The sequence below is a fragment of the Microtus ochrogaster genome, unplaced genomic scaffold (assembly GCF_000317375.1).
Source record: "Microtus ochrogaster isolate Prairie Vole_2 unplaced genomic scaffold, MicOch1.0 UNK53, whole genome shotgun sequence".
NCBI lineage: Eukaryota > Metazoa > Chordata > Mammalia > Rodentia > Cricetidae > Microtus > Microtus ochrogaster.
Genome location: NW_004949151.1, coordinates 2,158,996 through 2,179,782, shown reverse-complemented (window position 1 = coordinate 2,179,782; position 20,787 = coordinate 2,158,996). Strand labels below are relative to the sequence as shown.

The 20,787-nt window shown below is 45.4% G+C and overlaps 1 protein-coding gene across 6 annotated transcripts in view; it reads right to left on the bottom strand.

Annotated features, from left to right (window-relative positions):
* Positions 1-20,787, bottom strand: part of Nr3c2 (nuclear receptor subfamily 3 group C member 2) — a 335,373-nt gene that overhangs the window by 42,318 nt on the left and 272,268 nt on the right. The window lies entirely within an intron of this gene.

The following is a 20,787-nucleotide window of genomic DNA, read 5'->3' as shown; positions in this document are numbered from 1 at the left end:
GAGAGAGAGAGAGAGAGAGAGAGAGAGAGAGAGAGAGAGAGAGAGAGAGAACGCAACATGGCAGCTTGTCACTATATATAGAAATGTTTCCATCCACACAGCCAACCCATTTCTCACTCCACTACCCAAATATTTCCAGAAAAATTCATGCCATACAACAAGGAGGTCTTTCTTCTCTCTTTCCTTGAGGGTCAAACAAGGCATCTCATTGTTTTTTGTAGCTCTTCAGAAAAGAAGTACCCGCTGGGAGGCTTGGTGTACGTAGTGAGAGGTGAAGAGTGAAACAAGAAAGGACTTGCCAGACCAAAGGATCAGGACGGGCCACAAGGCTGGTGCACTTCTCCAGGAGCACCACGCAGGTGAACACCTGCCTGCAGACTCCCGGGATGCACCTGTGCTGCCCTGAGGTGCTCTCTCTCTCTCTCTCTCTCTCTCTCTCTCTCTCTCTCTCTCTCACACACACACACACACACACACACACTAATAAAAACTTGTAGATCTACCACCCAGAATTAAGCATGTAACAAATACTAACACCACTGCAATACTTGCTTTAGATTTTCAAACATTTCAACACAGCACGGTTGAGGCCTAACCTCTCTTCCTACAGGATCTGGACCACTTCTTCCTTATTCAAGATGGATCAACTTGAGGGATCTGTTCTCATGTGAATGTACTAAGGGTGTGTGTGTGTGTGTGCGTGTGTGTGTGTGTGTAAAACAAATCACTCCTGTAAAGTCATGCAGGGATTTGAACCTAGAGATGACGTCCCTCAGTAACTAATCTCCACTCCACAATTAAGTATGAGATGTAACTATTTTAATATCAGAGGCTTTAAGTGAGGGCACTCTGGCTGTTTTAAGCTTTGTGTGTGTGTGTGTGTGTGTGTGTCTGTGTAAGCAGCACCCATGAGAACCAGGGGTGTCAGACCCCTTAGAGCCTGAGTTAGAGGCGTGAAGTGTCTGGCATGGGTGCTGGGGAACTAAAGTCAGTGTTCTGTAAGAGCAGTCCATGTTCTTAAACTACTGAGCCATCACAATTCACAAAACCCATCTTCAGTGGTGGGGACACAAGGATTTTTAGTTCTTTATTGCCATTAAAAAGGACATCCAAGGAACACCTGTGCATCTGCAAGACAGAACTTGGTCCAGAACTGCTCACCCAGGCTTTCTGCAGCCATTAGTATTCCGTACCAGCAGGGCATAGGAGAGCCCTTTCCTTCCACACCCTACCGATTGTTTCGCCATCTGGCGAGCACATGGTACAGGGAAACTGGCAGTTGCTTTTATTTCCATTCTAGTGTCACCAGCCCAACATGTTTTTCCAAATGGTTACTGACCATTTCTTCTTGGGGATTTGCCTCCTCACTTTTCTACCTGCACTATTTTATCTATGATCCTTCTATCAAGTAACACCGTCTCAGTAATAATAACAAGTATTGTTATTAGTCAGGTTTCATATAGCGAAGAATTGCCTCAAGCTTCCTTCTGCTTCCACCCCTAAATCAGTAGCATGACAGACACTAACCACCATACCCCGTTTATATGGTGCTGAAGACCAAAACTAGGCATCCATTCTGCCAACTAAGCTACCCCACCAAGAGACAAGGCCTGTGTCGACCACACACATTGGGCTCAAGCGATTCTCCGTCTCAACCTCCCAGTATCTGGAATGCCAGGCATATGCCCATATGCCAATGGTGTGGGAGAATTGTCTGTAATCTGTCAATCATGTTATAAATAAACGCTGATTGGCTAGGCAGGAAATATAGGCGGGAAAACCAGACAAGAAGTAGAAATGATGTAATGAGAACAGGAGAATTCTGGAAAGGAGGAAGCTGATTCCTCCCACTCCTGCCCAGACCACTGAAGCAGCAGGATGTGATCTGCCCCACTGAAAAATGGTACTGAGCCACATGGCTAACATAGATCAGAAAAATGGGTTAATCAAGATGTGAGAGTTAGCCAGTGAGAGGCTAAAGCAAATGGGCCAATCAGCTTTATAACTTATAGAAATCTCTGTGTGACTTTTCTATGGGGCTAAACAGCTGGGGAGGACTGGGCAGGACAGAAACCCAAACAAACAAGCCGACCCGCCCATGTTACATGCCAAGCTTCCCACCCTTTTATTCTCAACAGTTTTTTTCTTTAGTTTGTTTGCCTTATTTTCATGCCATCTTCTCCCTCTTTCTCTCCTGTTTTCCTCTTTCTTGCTAGGACTTGCCTGGTGTCTTCTCTCCAATTTTAATCCTTTGGTTTAAAAATTGCCACATGTATCTAATCAGCAAAAAGCCAAATTTAAAAAATCTGAGTGCCTCCAAGTTTTGCCATTATCCATTCCCAAGCATTTGCCTCTTTAATAGCTCGGTTTAATCTGTTTTCATTTATTATAATGACTACACATGCTTGGATTTTCCTGCCATTTAACCCCCCCATTCCTTCTTGCTCATTCCTTTCTTGAACTAGATGCATTGGCTTTCTGAACTCCTCCTCTCTGTCTCTCTCTACCGCATTTACAAGGTGCACATTCTATTTTTACACATCTAATGATTATTTTTGAATGAAGAACTTGCATAGCTAAATTAAAGTCTAAAGTCAGCCGGAAGATCTCCCCTGAGGAGCAGGGGGCTCTCAGCCCTCTCATCCTCTCTCCCCTTCCCATTCTACACGCTAGCGCTCTGTGGGGCTTACAGTCCACCAGTCTCCGGTCACCACCGAAACGACTTTGCCTCTCTCGCATGCACTACGTTTCTGTTTTCAGTTTCACCAGTGTGTTTATCAACATCCCCCAACTCCTTCTGCAGTGCTGAGGAGGGAACCGGGGCCCTTACACAGGCAAGCACTCTGCCATGTGGCTCCAGGCAGCCCACCCGTGTTTTTGGATGTAGCGGTGTCTTGGCTTCTTCTCCACCATACCTCATTCCTGCGTTTAATTTCCTCCTTATTCAAGAGCATGTTTCAATGATTCGTTCAGCTGAAGTTCTGAGTCTCAATTGTTTTGAAGTGTCTTTAACCGTCTGCTTGGTGAGTACCTTCTAAAGCTACAGACTTCTAGGTTGACAGGTAATTTCTCTCCGTACGTGGAGGCTAATATTGCATGAAGCACAGACCTTCTTCATGGCTTTGGGAAGAACTCCCTATAGCTAGTAATTCTCTCATCACTAACTGGAATTTTCTTTGGTAGCATTACATTTATTTCTTTTTCTTACGCCTGCTCATTCGTTACGGTATGTGGGATGGACTGGTTTCCGTCTGTTCTGTTGGAGGCATGGTGCTGTTTCTGACATGCAGTTTTAAATTCTGGAATGTTCTTTGTTACTGCCTCTTCAACTAGCAGCTTGCTCTGGATTCATCACGGAGCTCTGTTAGGGGACACCACACCTTTCCCATTGCTTCCTCTACATTAAATTCGCTCTCATTCTCAACATTTTCTTAATATTTTCATTCTAGGTGGTTTTTTACATTTATTTTCCAACCAAATATTTTTTATTATCTATGTTTAACCCAGTTTAATACCTATAGTTTCTTTGTTCTTTATTATTTTTGAGAATTTCATGCATGAGTACTGTATTTCCATTATTTCCAGCCTCCCCTCTTCCACTCCAACTCCTTGTGCGTACCCCGTTCCCATGAAGTTCATGAATGACGTCTTCTTCTCTAATTACTCAAGTTACTTACACTAAGGCCATTTCGTGTTGCTTGCGCTGAGGGCTTGAATTTTGGTGGCAGTGTTTGTCACACCAAGGAATGAAGGTGGCAATGGTAAGTAGAGGGAACACTCATAATTTATAGATGGTAGGATGAATTAAATAGGGCATTTGTGAAGATCTCAGTAAGGAGACTTAGGGTGCTCATGGTGGTTGATACAAATATGCACTTAACATTCATGCTGAGTCCACTTCATATTGCTCGTGTCTGGGGCTTGAGTTTTGGAAGTGGTAGTTACCGTATTAAGGAGGGAAGATGTTCTAGTTCTTTCAAAGTCATCTGTGGCTTCCCATAAGGCATTTCTTTTCAAGGTCGTTATGTCTCCTTTTACAGCCTCTTTCGTAGTTCTCGGTTAGTTTTTAGGGTGCCAGCATGCACATCTACATGTGTCACGTTGGCACACAGTCTTCTATGTGAACCTATTTGGGTACCAGCCTGGGAAGGAACTCTCTGGGAAGTCTTGGCATTTAGAACCGCCGTGAGCCTAAGTGTTTTACTTCTTCTGGAGGAGTTTTTATTGCTAATTTCTCGGCTTCAGCACTTTGGGTAGGACTCACGTAGTTGAAATTTGGACTTCACTCAGTGGTGTAGGCTGTGCTCTTTACTTCTTTCTGCTTACTGCCACGTCCCTGGGCAGTCACAGAGGAGCTGAGTCTAATTGTTCTGGTGGAGGAGCCCTGGATTTCTGCATGGGTCTCTACCACAGGTCCTAACCCAGCTGGAACAAAAGTCCTTTTCCTGTTTGTGTTCTAACGTGCACCCCTAAAGCATCTGCACCCACTCATCTGTTGGCTAACGGGAGCTTTAGAGCACAGTTAAGCAGACCTGTCCCTCCCCCACCCCTCCATGCTGGGCACGGAGACCAGAGGACCTCAGCTCTGTTCTTCAGGCGCCATCCCCCTTGCTGCTTGACACTTGGCCTCTCATTGGCCTTGGCCCACTGGGCCCTGCTCTCTTCTTCCCAGTCCTAGCTTCTACGTGGGCACCACCGTGCTCAGCTTCTCACATGGGCTCTGGTACTGAACACAGGTCCACGTGCTTACAAGGATGGCTCTGCTCTGCCAGGCTCTGCTTCCCCTCCTTTGGAGATTGCCCACGTCTTTAAGAGGGTTTTGTGTTTTCATTTGTGCAAAATTTCTATGTGTAGGCGTGGAGGAGGCTCAGTTCGGTTTTGTCATTCTGTTAAGTACAAGATTCTTAAACAGAGGACCTATGTTCAAACAAGCCTTTTAAAAGTCAGAAATAATATGATAGGCAAGTGCTACTCAATATGTATTTCATAATAAAAAATAAAGAGAAGGAAAAGGAATGAGAAATAATTAAAGTACAGAAATGAAGGCACACAAATATGCAGATGATGGCAGTGGTAAGTAGAGGGACACTCATAATTTATAGATGGTAAGATTATTAAGAGGCTTCCAAGTTAAATATGACATCTGTGAAGATCTCAAAAAGTGGGGAGAGAGGAGGTATTAAGGAGGCTAAAAGTTAGTGCGCACAGGTGGTTAATACAAATATGCACTTATTGGCTTCTGAAAGAGTTCTCCTATGAAGTGTGTGTGTGTGTGTGTGTGTGTGTGTGTGTGTGTGTGTGCTCACGCAGTCATGTTGAGACTAGAGGACAACTCTGCATGTCAGATTATAGTATGGCATCCTGAGGAGGAAGGTACCGCCCCCCTTGTGGTTTTGAGTTGCCGTCTCTCACAGTCAGCTTTCCGAATAGGTGAAACCTGGTTGTTTGAGCCCAGGCATCTACCTATCTCTGCCTCTCCATCATGGGGAGGATAAACAAGCAGCCATTGCACATGACTATCTAAGCGGGTTCTGGGAATCAAACTCAGGCTCTGGTGTTTGTTGGGCAAGCGCCTTATGAACAGAGCAGCTCCCAGCTACTCAGATACATTTGCAGTCCTAACTGATCTGTTAGGGCAGCACACTTTTGGCTCCACAGGGGAGCAGGCACTTCTGGCTTTGCCATGGAGGGGCTAGTGCCACAAAGCTCAGAGGCCTGTGTCCTGGAACTTCTCAAGCTCAAGCTTCTCACTGGCAAAACCCAAATACCATGAATAATTCCAAGCTTGCATGGGCATAGGAATGAACCACGCCAGAGTTTCCAAAGCATGAAGTACCATGTGGAGGTTAATTTTTAAAAAATATATTTATAATGAAGAAAGTGTTTCTAGAGAAACCATGGTTCGTTGTAGTTGAAAGAAGTAAGAATGCATCAGATGCTTAAAATGAAATATCAAGACAAAAGCCATTTTACTATCATCATTTCTATATATAGGCTAGTACACCCGGGCAGAGGGGAGACAAAGCAGATGTTCACAAGGTAGAAGCGACTCGCTAGCGCTGAACATGAGAAGTAAACACCTTCGTGCCAAAGTGTTTGTTACTAAGATGTGCTAACACAATCTCTACACACGATAGACTCCAACTCCGTCTGAAAGCACACAGGAGGATCGTGTGGGAACATACTTACAGAAATAATTCCTGCCCTGTAGGTCTGAACAGAGTCCTTTATCCCTGTGCCGAAGGTCCTGGCAGTCCTTGAGTTCTGTTCAGCAAGAGTTTGTGCATACAAAGGTTGAGCTACTTCTCGCTACTTCTCGTGAAGTCTGTAAGGAACTATCCTCATGTTTATGAAGAATTTGGTACGGGAGGAAGCCAAACCCTGATGTTTTGGCTTAAACTCTGGGGCACTACTGGCCTGAGCAAACAGCTTTCAAGACTCTTCTCCAGTCACCCGCTACAGAGAGCTTCAGATGGCACTGAGTTTGTGACCAACGAGTACATTGTTAGTCCTTTGTTCTGCATTACATAGTAGAACTTTTGTGTTTCCAAATTCCTCTCCAAAAGAAGAAGACTGCATACTCAATATATCTTGAAATTCATGAAAATAAGCTGGCCACCTTACAAACACACTAGCTACCCTGCATTATTTTGCACATTAGATTTAATAAACAGAAAGGTACTTTCAAAGGAGTAGAAGCAGGGGCAATATTTTGGCATGATACTGGTATTATCACTACAATATACCTTGGCAGAAAAATTCTGTTATATGATTTTATTCATTTAATGATTGTATCTTATTTTGAATAATCAAGTATCATCAAGTAAGATTATACTTGACTATACTTTAGGGAAGAAATGCAACTCTGTGTGCTGCCTCTAAAAACAAAATAAGTGCGCGACTCAAAGCCAACCTTGAACAGTGGGCTGAATGGAGGTGACATGGAGCTACCTGGGCATGACACATACGGGAATATCAACCACTATCAATTCTTGCCCATGTATCTTTTCTATGCATCGTCACCAGCTGTGGAACAAAATAAACTAGAATTTGAGTAACTACAGCTCCTAAAGTGGGCAGATCTGATTCTAAGAATCTTGGGTTAGAATTTTTAAAAAGAGATTTATTTTTATTTTCTATATGTATGAATGTTTTTCATGTATGTATGTATGTGCACCAAGGCATCAATTCCCTAAAACTGCAGTCACACATGGTTGTGAGCCTCTATGTGTATAAGGAACAAAATCTGGGTCTTCTCCAAGAGAAAAAGTGCGGTTGTGGAACAATTTTTGTGTACACTGTGCAGATGTGTAGAAAAAGTGTGTGCTGTGGAACAGTCTTTGTGCAGATGTGTAGAAAAAATGCGTGTTATGAACAGTTTTTCTGTACACTGTTCAGATGTGTCATTCAGATTGATTTAATAAAAAAGCTGAATGGCCAATAGCTTTGCAGGATTTTGAGGGCAGAGCGAATGCTCGGAAGAAGAAGGCAGAGTTGCCAGCCAGAAAGCAAGCAGGATGTGCATGAGGGGACGTAACAGCTACAGGACACATGGTAGAACATAGATTAATATAAATGGGTTAATTTAAGTTATAAGACCTCGTTAGAAACAAGCCAAAGCTTTAGGCTGAGCTTTCCTAATTAATAAGTCGTGATTTGGGATCAGACTGGCTGAACAGAAAAAGACTCTGGAGCTCTGTCCCTATGAAGAGCCTTTAGGGAATAGCTCTGCTACTTGGCGACATAGCTGCTGGGAATGGCTTCCATTGTGGAGGGGATGTGGTGATGATGGTGCCAGTGATAATGATTATAAAAGGTTGTGAGACACTGATCTTGAACTGGGCCTGGAAAAACTCTGTCTATGTGTGTCTCTCTGAGACAGGAACTTCTAACTATATATCTTTACTGACCTGGAACTGATTACATAGAGTATGCAGGCCTGCATCTCACAGAGCTCTGCCTGACTCTGCCTCCCAAGGGATCGAAGGCCTGTGATACTAGAAGAAGCTTCTTAGAGCTAAATTCTACTTAAAAAATCCTGCAAGGACTGATAGTCTATCAACTGAAGATGTGTACGCACAGCACATGGCAGCAATATGCATGACAGCCAAAAGGTGGAGGGAGTCCAGTGTTCATCAACAGATGAACAGGTGTACAAAATATGTATGTATTCAGCTTTGAAAAGGAAATTCTTTCATGTGATGTCACACAAATGAATCTTTAAAAAACAATTACTTTTATTATTTTTAAGTGTGTGTGTACTCATGTGTTGCATGCATGTGGATTCACATGCTATGTGTGTGCGGACTGACTCACGTGTTGTGTGCATGTGGGTATATGCACGGGAGTTCCGATACCCATGGAGGCCAGAGGAAGTGGGGTTACAGATGACTGGAAACTGACTGGCTTGAGTGCTGGCAATTAAATCTGGGTTCTTAAGCACTGAGCCATGTGTTCTGCATGAATGAATCTTTATGTTGTACACCGAGTAAAATAAGTCAGTCACCAATAACAAATACTGTATGGTTTCACCTCTGTGGGATTCTCTGAGGAGTCAAATTCATGGGAAGCAGAATGGGGACGTGATGACTGGAAACAACAGTTCAGGTTTATGTGATGAGAAAAGTCTGGTGATTAGCTGCACGGCCATGCGACTGCAGTTTACTCCCGAGCTGCACACATGGGGCAAGACTCACGTGTAGCTTTATTCCTAGCGAGTTTTGAAAAAGAAAAATGACTGTTTACAAGTCATCATCTTACTACACCCTGACGGAGATTACGAAACTAAAATTGTTTCTTCACGTAGCTTCTGTCAGGGCTTGTGTGAGAGGGGCTATCTTCTCTGCTTTTCTAAGACACAAACATCCCTCTGTTCCGTTTGCACAGCCTGCTTTTGCCTTCCTGTCTTTGTGTCAGCCCTCTGCGCATGTGTTTTATTGCAAGCTGCACTCAAGGCTTTTAGAAAGCAGAAGAGGTAAAATTCCTCAATAAACCACGGTTACAAAAGGTCACCCAGAAACAGTCCCCAAAGACCTGTTTGTTGTAGTGCTTGTGCCCTATGGGGACGATGAGAATGGAGCTTCCTGTCTCACTCTCTGTCTTCCAGAAACTGCCATTTAATTGATGCAACCCTGTCTCCCTGGCTGACGCTCTGAGTGCCTGAGTACAACAGTTCCCCAGTTCCGCTGCTTGTGGGGCCCCAGGAGGAGAAGAACATGCTGTCTGATCCGGGTTCTTCAGCAGCACTGCGCTAGCCTGGCTTCTCATTCACACCTCTAAGGTGTGTAAAACAGCCCTGTGGGAAGCACTGCAGAAAGACAACGGAAATACTCCACCATCACCCTGCATTAGACCCTAGGAGCTGCCTGCCCTGTGGCCTCTATCCTGCTCAAGAGCCGATCACATATCATTCTATGATTGGTTCTTGTAGGTCACATGTTCACATGATGTGAGGTGAGCGGTACATTTCTCAAAGCGATGGGTGTAGGCGAATCTAAGTTTCCACCAGCTGAGCTGTGAAGCCAGGGAGAACACCCTTGAATTCCTGGACTCTCAAGAACAGGTCCATCAATAAGGACATCTGGCTTGCAAGTAGCCAGCTGTAACTGCAGCAAAATGCCTGTAGGACCGTGAGGGGTATGCATGTCGTCACGAGTCAAATAATTAGAGAACACAGCACATCATCAGGTAGGCATAATCGAACATCCTGTTCCATGGACGGTGTAACAGATGGCTCCTGACTGCTTGTCATTAAAAAAAAAAAAAAGTCCACAAAAGATCAGCATTCAAAACAGTCCCTCCCTCCAAACCTTAATGAGAATAAAAATCTCCTCAATTTGAATCTTCAGATTGTGCAAGTTTACCATTTCTCCCCCAAGCACAGGCATCAAGTTTGTCCCTGAACAACAGGACACAGAGGAGGTATATCTGCTGATTGCATCCTTAGGATGCACAGAATTTCTCTGCAGTGGTAGAGCTCAGCCTTCAGGCTTGCTTTCCTGGATTGACACCACAGAGAGCTTGGCAGCCAGTGGTCTTGAGGATATGCATTTAGTCTCCACTAGCCTCCCAGAGAGTGTCCGAGCACTACTCAGAAGCCAACCCAGCATTCTCTGTCACCTAAACTGTTCCCAGAGAGATATGTTTGCATAAAACCGTCCTTGGACCTCAGCACCTCAGTTTCCATCGACTTCAGTGAATGTTGGAAATGCGTGAGTCAAAGCCTAGAAGGGGCCTCGTGACCTGGCAGCTGTCACTGACCACTGACAGTTCTACAAGTGTAGGGAGCAAACGATTTCCCCCATAATATTACATGGCCCATCAAGGACCACATGTAGATGTCCTGGGTCACCCAGGGTCATGTTAGTGCCTGAGGGCTGTGCTGCTGCTGGCGCCATACAGATCAGAGGGGTCTGTGTTGCCATTGTGTTGTCCAGGCCTGGGCTGCTGTCAAGGACCATGTCTGGGCCCGTGGCCCTCAGCAGCTATGGTCTGTTTTGATGTTGATGGCTCCTGTTACCACCAAATGCAGAAAGGATAGGGTTGCTCAGAGGTGGCCTTGCCCCTCACTGGCTGCAACACTAGGGAGAGCCAGGTCTGCACTTCACCTGGGCAGCACAGTAGAGCTGACCCCACTGGTGGGAGTGGGGGGTGATCTGGCCCACAGACATGTGTGGGAGATCTGGTCCTACCCCTCATCTACCATGTGACTGAGTGGGTGAGGGAGAGATGCCTTTCTCATCCCTCGCCACCTGTCCCTCATGGGCTGCAGCACTCTGGAGAAAGGGCCCTGTGCCTCACCTGGGCAGCACAGCAGAGCGGGCATTGTGAGATCAGGAGACCCCGCCTTGCCCCTTACTGCCTGCCACACTGGATGGGTTAGTAATGGAGACTCTCCCCGAGGGACACTGAGGGAAAGCTGGCAGTCTGACTAACCCAGCTACCACCCAGACCCAGAACCAGGGCTATGAGTTAGCCCACGGCAGCATCCACCTCATCTATGAACTTCTGGAGGGGACAAACAGCAGGATCTCCACAACACAGGACAACAACAGGATATCAAAGAGGGGTCCCAGTGAGAGCCCCGTATCCATAGAGTAGCAGAAGCCAGAGGCCTCAAACCAGACCAATAACTCACTGCAACCAACACTTGCAAGTGAAAGTGTTTGGACTAAAAGGTATACTGTGTGACAGCTTCCATACTAAGGTTATTCTGTTTCTTTTATTTTTGTGTTTGTTATTCTTTTACATTTTATTTATTTAATTTTATTTATTTGGGGGGTAGGTTGCAAGGGTAGAGGGCGGATAAAAAGGGATGAGGAGGTGACATGGATCAGGATGCATGATGTGAAATCCACAAAGGATCAGTAAAAGTTAAAAAAAACACACAAAACAAACAAAAATATTATACATGGCATTTTAAAAACATACATTCATAACATAGCTTTATAAATACTTAATATAGAGAAACTGGGCAATAGCTCAGTTGGTACAGCAATGCCATAAACATGAGGGCCTGGGTTTGACTCCCAGACTACATGTGAAAAAATTAAAATGACAACAAAATAAAACACCAGGTCTGGTGGCATATGCTCATAATCTCAGGGCTGGTTCTTGAAGTTTGCTGGCCAGACAACCTAGACAAATTGGAGGGTCCTAGAACAGCAAGAGACGCTGTCTCAAAAGACAAGGTGCACAATTCCAAAGGACTGATGGCAGTCGAAATTGTCCTCTGGCCTTCACAGGTATGCATACAGCAGGTACCTGCACAGACATACACACACGCACTGGTAAGTACTTAATAGAATCTGTGGTTCCTTTCAGGGACCAGGAGAGTTTGGTAGAGAAAGCATGCAGTCAGGGTCATATGCAAAACTCAGGGTCTGCAGAGCATAAACTGGGGGAAAACGCTGAATGACATCATGCAAGCGCTAAGCACAGGTTCAACGCTCATTCCCTCAGCTGTGCCTCTCACTAGGCCATGACAACATAACTCAACCTTCCTCAAGACCCAGCAATACTGCTTTTGGGGTATATATCCAAAGGATGCTCAATTGTGCCACAAGGACAAGCGCTCAACTACGATCTTAGCAGCATTGTTTGTCATAGCCAGAACCTGGAAACAGCCTAAATGCCCTTCGACTAAAGAATGGACAAGGAAAATGTGGTATATTTACACAATGGAGTACTACACAGCAGAAAACAATAACAACATCTTGAATTTTGCAGGAAAATGGATGGAGCTAGAAAACATCATTTTGAGTGAGGTAACCCAGACCCAGAAAGACAATTATCACATGTACTCACTCATAAGTGCTTTTTAAACATAAAGCAAAGAAAACAAGCCCACAAATCACAATCCCAGAGAACCTAGACAACAATGCAGACTCTAATCTACATGGATAGTAGAAAAAGACAAGATCTCCTGAGTATATTGGGAGCATGGGGACCTTGGGAGAAGGTTGAAGGGGAGGGGAGAAACAGGGAGGGGAGCAGAGAAAAATGTAGACCTCAATAAAAATCAATTTTAAAAAAGTGGTTTCTAAGCAGCTTTTCATGACTTCTTATGTCATGGCGGCACACTTCCTTGCCCTTGAGATGGGAGGCTGGAGCAGTCGCAGCACAAAGAGATGAGGAGCAGCAATGGCGGAGGGCTAAAGAGAGCCCCAGGTCATCATGTGCACCCACAGTGGGCTCAGCGTGGGAACACACCTGCACTGGGGCTACGGGTAGCGGGAGTCAGCAGAGGTTCCTTCGCAAATGGATCTTACGATTTCCATCTCGGAGGGGGCATTTACTCACTTGACTACAGTGATTTACTTATTGCAAGGCACTTCTCGGAAGGTTAAGTGGACGCTCAGAGGCAACAGTTACTTTGAGGTTTGAACGGAGGCAGGTCAGCCCCAGAGCTGCAGTTCTAAAGCAGCACAGAGTGCTCCACACCCCAGGAAAGCTCAATAAACGCTCACTGGGTTAAGACCTGTCACCCCAAACTTCTGTCTAGTTGGGCTGCATGGTTCCATACTTGTATCCCAACCAAAGGTACATCAAACTACCAGAGAAAGCCTGCATCTGAAATGAGCATGTATAGACTTTTCTGGTCGTTAGTTAGTTGGCAATATGGTGGAACAATTATTTTGGTGCCATTCCCAACATTTTAGGCAGAAAGTATCCAAAGAGGCCTAAGGGGTGAGAAGGGTGTTTGCCATTTTACGTCTGTAGGTCTGTTATTTATGGCGATTCTTTCCCGATCTTCATTTGGACATGAAAAGACAACAGGACGCATAGAAAGGAGATTATAAAAGAACTTCCTAACTAGGGGAAGTCCATTTTTTAATTACCATGTCTCAGTTGTAGACGGTAGATGCCAATAGGAGACAAGAAGATCCAGTGGCCAGTCTTCCTTCATACAGACATCCGGTGCTTATGAAGAAGTCATTTGATTTCAATAAGTGCCTCTAGTTACTGACTTGTAAAAGGGAGCATAAAGGCAGGGACTTTATCCAAACCCCAGTGAAACTGCAGACTGGGGACAAGCGAATTGCTAGTTCTGGACGCTACTAAACCACTCGGATAAAATGAGCACAAAACAACTTTAGGTCAGTCCAGTCCAGGTCCGTACCCATCAGCCCGTGGTGGGGTCAGCAAAGGCGTCACCCTAAACCCCGGGAGGCAGCTGTGAAGACCAGTGCAGCTGCAGTACAGCTGTCTTCCTGGGTGGCAGTGCCCTGCAGCCCAGCAGAGGTGGCTGCTGTGTGCTGACGTGGGGTGGGGAAAGTAGGGCAGTGACCACGCTCACGTTCCAGGGTCTCAGATTTCCTCTCCTGAGAAAGTCCTACTAGACAAGAAGAAAATACTGCAAGAGCTCTGTTACCAGTGACACTGTTACATCTGGTAATCAAACTGGGTGCTAGGCTCCATTTCCGGGGTGCCATAATTCTGGATGAAGGGGCTGTCTTTTGTTTCAATTATTCTATGAAAGCTGATGCATTGTCTGCTTAGAAAAAGAAATGTTCAACTCAATTAATTTATTAAACATTGGTCACACGCCCTCCCTTATTACTGATTCTGAACATCTGTCACAGAGCAGACTTTGTTCAGGACATGATGAACAACTGCATCATTCATTACCGGGTAAAAGGCGTGTGACACCACCCAGCCTCGACACACGCATGACACCCATTTCCCAAGACGTGCATATTGCATGATGCCACACAGAGCACATCAGGGCACAGCCTAGAGGTTTATTTGGTCTATCTCTTTATATACAATCACTAGGGAAGATGGCCGGGACATAAGCAGCTAGTATGTTCTAATCTCCTTTACTGCTAATCAGAACCAAGGGGCGGGCCATTGCTCTTTAACGACAAATGATCTGTTGACGCTTTGTGCGCATAGCCTAAGTCTTCTAATGTGTCTGTTCCCTGTGTGTCTCAGGCCAGCAGTGCACACGTTAGTCAGGCTAGAGAGAGGGGTGACTGAAACCAAAGTCCCTTCCTCGACAGAGACCCACTTTGGAGCACCAGACAGAAATCTCAAGGTCCAGATCAGGAGCAGAAGGAGAGCGAGTACGGGCATGGAACTCAGGACCACGATGGGTGCACCCACACACTGAGACAATGGGGATGTTCTATCGGGAACTCACCAAGGCCAGCTGGCCTGGGTCTGAAAAAACCTGGGATAGAACCGGACTCGCTGAACATGGCGGACAATGAGGATTACTGAGAACTCAAGAACAATGACAGTGGGTTTTTGATCCTACTACACGTACTGGCTTTGTGGGAGTTTGTAGGCAGTTTGGATGCTCACCTTACTACACCTGGATGGAGCTGGGTGGTCCTTGGACTTCCCACAGGGCAGGGAACCCTGATAGCTCTATGAGCTGACAAGGGAGGGGAACTTGATTGGGGGAGGGGAGAGGGAAATGAGAGGCGGTGGCAGGGAAGAGACAGAAATCTTTAGTAAATAAATAAACGGAAAAAATCCCAAAGTCCCTTCCTCATTGTGTGGGACTTCCAGACAAGGAGGCTGTCATCACATGTCAAGGACACTTCCGACCACAAAGAAAAAGGAATAGAACCTCTCTGCCTGTGAATGTGCCACCACCCTCAGGTGTTTCAAGTTCTTTGCCAGTGGATGGAGTTAAGAGGCAGATCTTTTCATGGGTTAAATCATGAGATTAGGACTGTATTAGCTACTTTTCCCTTTGCATTTGCTCTGATCCCAACAAGAAATAACTGAAGGTAGATAGGGTTGATTTTGGCCTACAGTGTAAGAGACCGTGACATCAGGGAGAGCACGGTGATGGGTCTGAGAGCCCCGGCTGGATACACTGCATCCATGGTTGGGAAGCAGAGAGGCTGCAACTCAAGGTCTCCTAGCTGGGACCAAGTGGTCACATACATAAGCCCCTGCTGGATGTTTCACATTCAACCCAAAATGAGGTCTTTTTTCAAACTGACAGGGGCACGTTTGACTTTTTCATCTTTGTGGGACACAGATTCCAGTCTCCTGTGGAGGAGTGCCATCTAGAAGCAACCACAAATGCAGTTTGGAAGTAACCACAGAGTAAAGTCCCTCCACCAGATGCCAAACCTTCTGGAGTTCCCAACCTCCAGAATTGTGAGAAACACAGATGTTGGTATTTTGCTCTCGTAGCACAAATAGACTGAGATAAACAATGCTCGTGTCCCCTCTCCATCCCTGGAGAACCCAACGTCATTTGGTTTCATTGTGTTAGTTCTCAATTCATGCACCTATGTCTCATGTGCCCAGTGATTTGTCAACTGCACAGCAGCACACTGGGGACAGCCTGCATTATCAGCTCTGCTGTATTCCTTTTGCCACAACCATCATGGGTCTTTGCATGCCATGGACATTTCTGCATACTTATTATGGACTGGAAGCTCCTAGGCACTACTCATTCACTCCTGAATTCTTTTTTGTGACATCTGAGAATATGTGTATATTTGTTGTAATAGGAGCGGCAGGGCTGCGTCCCCGGCACCCGGCTGCCCGCATGGCTAGCTTATGCCCCGAAATAATTACATGGAAACTGTATTCTTTTAAACACTGCCTAGCCCATTTCTATTAATGTGTGTAGCACCGAGGTGCGCTTACCGGGAAGATTCTAGCCTACGTCCATCCTGGGTCGGAGCTTCATCGTGTCTGCCTGGGAGAGGGGAGCATGGCGTTTGAGCTCACTTCCTTTTCCTCCCAGTATTCTGTTTACTCCACCCACCTATGTTCTAACCTATGAGGCCAAGCAGTTTCTTTATTAATTAACCAATGACCTTCCTCCATCATATATTCATGTGTGTGGGTATGTGTGTGCCACAGTTTACATGTGTGTGTTCAGAGGAAAACTTCAGGTGTTGGTTCTTGTCTTCTGCCTAGTTTTGAGAGAGGAACTCCTTGCTCACAGACTGCATACACCAGACTAGGGGACTCTCCGGTATCCATCTCCCATGCAGATGTATGAGTGCTAGGTTACAGATGTGCACTGCTGCACACAGCTTTGTGTGTGTTCTGGGGATCCCAACTCAAGTCCTCATGTTTGCATCGCAAGCACTGTACCCGCAGAGGCTTCTCCTCAGCGGTGTCCTCAATCTTAGTGAGGTGACAAAGAGATTTGATTTCACATGCAAGGAAGTGAACAGGATACTCATTTATGTTGCCATTTTAAAAGCTATACCCCAACAACCAATCATAGCAGACTGAATGGAAGATGCAGATCACACTCTATTTTTCTATTTAATTTATTAATTTATTTTGGTTTTTCGAGACAGGGTTTCACTGTAGCTTTGGAGCCTGTCCTGGAACTAGCTCTTGTAGACCAGACTGGCCTGAAACTCACAGAGATCCACCTGCCTCGGCCTCCCAAGTGCTGGGATTAAAGGCATGTGCCACCACCGCCCAAATGCAGATAACTGGTGCGGGAGAATGGTCTGTATTCTGTCAATCATGTTTTAAATAAACACTTACTGGCCAGGCAGAAACAGGAACTAAAGGTGGGGCAATGAGAACAGGAGAATGCTGGAAAGGAGGAAGCCCATTCCTCCCCAGTCCTTCCCAGACCACGGAAGAAGCAAGATGTGATCTGCCCCACTGAGAAAGGTACTGAGCCATGTGGCTAACATAGATAAGAATAATGGTTAATGTAAGTGATAAGAGTTAATAAGAAGCCTGAGCTAATGGGCCAGTCAGTTTATAACTTATAGAGACCTCTGTGTGATTTTCTTTAGGGCTTAATGACTGTGGGAACTGGGCAGGACAGAAACCCCAACAACAACCTGGCCCTCATGTTACAGATAACTCTCTTAAATCAACTATTTTTCTTATAATCCAGATTAAAGGAAGGATTTTAAAAAAATGCAATGTCACTCTTCTAATGCTGTTGACAAAATGATTATTTTATAAAATGTTTATGTGATATTATTTATAAGAATTCAATGGGTTTGTTATCTTTATTCTGTTTGTATGGCATTGGGGATTACATCCAGGGCCAGCACTGTTGTTATTTTAAAATAAATTGATAGAGCAATAGTTCTAAAGCTCTGTTTGGGTAGTTATCAATACATGTAACTGATATGAAGAGAAAGTCCGTGCTCCTCGGTGGTTTTGAGAGGATGAAGGGCCCACCGTTTGTTAACTGCTGGTGGCTAATTCCCTGACACAGGAGATGAGAAGCGGAGGCTCAGCAAAATAAAGTCACTCACTTGGCCACAGCCAGTTGGTTAGCAGGAAGCCTTCACTGCTGAGCTCCGGAATCCTGCCACAGTATTAGACAGGAAATGTCATTGTAAGATGGTCCAACCAAGCTCGCCACACTGATAATTTCTGCTTGTTATGAGAGATGACCTATGATTGTTACCAGAAACCATTATGATGTCTCAAAGGCTCACACCACAGCTTGAAGGGAGAGGTCTTGATTTAGCTAAAGATTTTGAGCTTTAGACGGAAGGACTCCTGGTCCCAAGCCTGGACCCTCATCTCCTCACCATTGAAAGAGAGGGAGAATAAACATCACTACTGCAGAGCTGGGAGAACTAAATACAGTGGTGGCTGGAACCCCTCCGGGGCCCCCACACTGCTTCATGATTACTTTGTCCCTAGGGTCCACAGTGGTGGAGAGACATCACACCTTAGCCAGAAGGAAAAAGGGAGTTTGTCAAATGCTAGCCCCTAGACTCCACTGGAAGCTAATGTCCTGTGTGCAGGGATGAGAGGCCACGGAGATGTTGTTGTCAGCGGGGTGGCCACATCTGGACATAGTCACCTCAGCAATGTTCAGCTTCGGCACTCTCTATGTACAGCATCTTTTCCACTTGTTTCCCTCAGTGTACACTTCAGTGTTTTTATGAATTTAGTATGTGTGCGTGTGCATATGTGTGTGTGTGTGTGTGTGTGTGTGTGCACGTGCGTGCGTGCTTGTGCACTTGTGAGTGCGGCCAGTTTGCATACTTCGTGATGTTGAGGACAACTTTCCTAATGGGTCCTAGTGGAATCCTGAGAATCCAACTTGAACATTCAGGGCCGTGTGCAAGTCCCCATCTTTCTGGCCCTTCATTTGTTCCTTTCCAGAAAGAATCAAAGCTAGAACCCAAGGAAACAAGGAGCTCTTCTGAGCTCTCCATAACTGCATAACCCCCTTAATAAAATGACTTTGGGCTTAAGGGTGAGTGTGTAGGGATGACTGACAACCAAATTCACCTCTCCTGCATGATGCAATGAAAAGGGATGCTCATGCGACCCCTTTCCCAGTCTAGACTAAAGAGTCATAGTTGCACTTGCTCCCCTCTGTCGAGGTTTGGCAGCACAATCAAAACCATCATCTTCGCTCTTTGCCTCCTGACACCTCTGTAGGAGAAGAATCCCGGAGTCCTTGGTTAATGAACTATTTTTTTTAAAAATGAATTAATGTTGTGGCAGAAGGAATTGGACCAGAGATTTGGATGCTAGGCATGCGTTCTACCCTGAGACTTTTAGTTCGAGACAGTCTTACAAGTAGTCCTTGCTATGTAGCCCAGGCTGGCCTTAAACTTGTGATCCCCCTGCTTCAGTCGAGATGTAATGCATAAGTCACCATTCCCAGCTTTTTAGTGTCTTTCCCCATTAAGACATTGAAGTACCACATGATGCCTCAACTCTAACAGCCTCTTCTTAGTACAGCAGGCAGACTGGCTTTCCTGGCAGAACAGGAAAATGAGGCCTGAACCTAACTGTACAGGTGCTAGCTGCCCCCAGGGGGCGCTTGGTTCCTGAACATTCTGTAATACAAGGCCAAGGTGGGAACTGGACAGCACAAGTGAATCTACTGTCCATAGACAGAGGAGTATTGATATCTAACTGAAGAGAGCAAATACCGCCCCGCACCCCAGCAAATGGCCCTGAAGCCACCAGCTTTAACTGTCTCTTGCCATCTGACCCAACTCTGCAACAGAATCGCTGCAGAGAAAATTTTGTCTGTGAAATTTTCAGTGAAGAAACTTAGTGATTTCATTGATATGAAAGTGCTTCATCATGTTAACTGAAGAAGCCAATATGCTAATATCCACAGCCCAGCGCTTTATGGATAATGTATGATCTGAAATTGCTGTTGACTTTCATTCAAAGTGGAAACCAGCTCCCTGCACTCAGGCAGCAGGCTGTGCGGCCACGGTCCTTACATCATTGCCACTCTCTAGGATCCAGGACAGTTAACACACAACTATTTTTGATCTCATATTCATCTTCCTTAATTTCCTACTCTCCTCAAAAATCACCCAGCTTCATTAATTTTTTAGCAGATTTCTCAAGTGCACTACAAGAGACATCGTGTAAAAAATGCTGAACAGACAGAAGTACTCTTGAAGGAAAATTTTAACGAAGTCTACAGGAATGACTCCATTTCAGAGGTCAGAGACTTTGAAAGGACCTAAAGCGCTGGAATCTCACTTCTTGAGGCTCATGCTGGAAAGACCATCAACAAACCAAAATTAGTTACCGAGTGCCAATGACGTACTGAGCATTTTCTTAGGTGCCGGGGCTGATACTGAAAAGCATGCTTTCTCTCTGGGTAGTCAGGGTGCACAGAGTACAAAAGTGACCAAAAGAGTGACAGAAACGGACAGCTGACGGGATGGAGCTCAGTGTAGAGCACCTGACTCAACCGCCAGAAAGAGGGGGTGCTCTGGGACTTTTGTTTGTTTTTAGACAGGTTTCCTTATATAACCTAGGCTGGCATTTGAACTTTAGATCCTTCTGCCTCTGCCTCCTGAGGGCCGAGATTATAGGTGTGTGCACCATGTCCAGGTCTAACTCTAATTCTTATCACTAGAATAAGTTGGTAAAGGGAAAGATACATGGTCTTTATAACAAGGGTGGTGGAGGAAATGCCTGACGCAGAGAATTGTCCCTGCCTCTCATCTGTCCTCATTTACACTTCTGTGACTTGAAAGGGAACTATCTCCCATAGGCTCACATATCCTATCACTTGGTCCCCGGGTGACAGCAGTATTTAGAAAGGACTGAAAACCTTTAAGGCATGGTACTTTGCCTGAGGAAGTGGGAACAGGCCTTGAGGATTTATAGTCTAGTCCAACTTCCTGTTCACACTCTGCTGGCTGAGTATGGATGCAGTGTAACCAGCCAGCCTTCTGGTCCTGAGTTTGGATGCAGTGTAACCAACCATCCTCCTGGTCCTGAGTATGGATGCATTGCACCAGCTTTCTGGTCCTGAGTATGGGTGCAGTGTATCAGCCTCCTGATCCTGAGTATGGATGCAGTGTAACCATCCAGCCTCCTGGT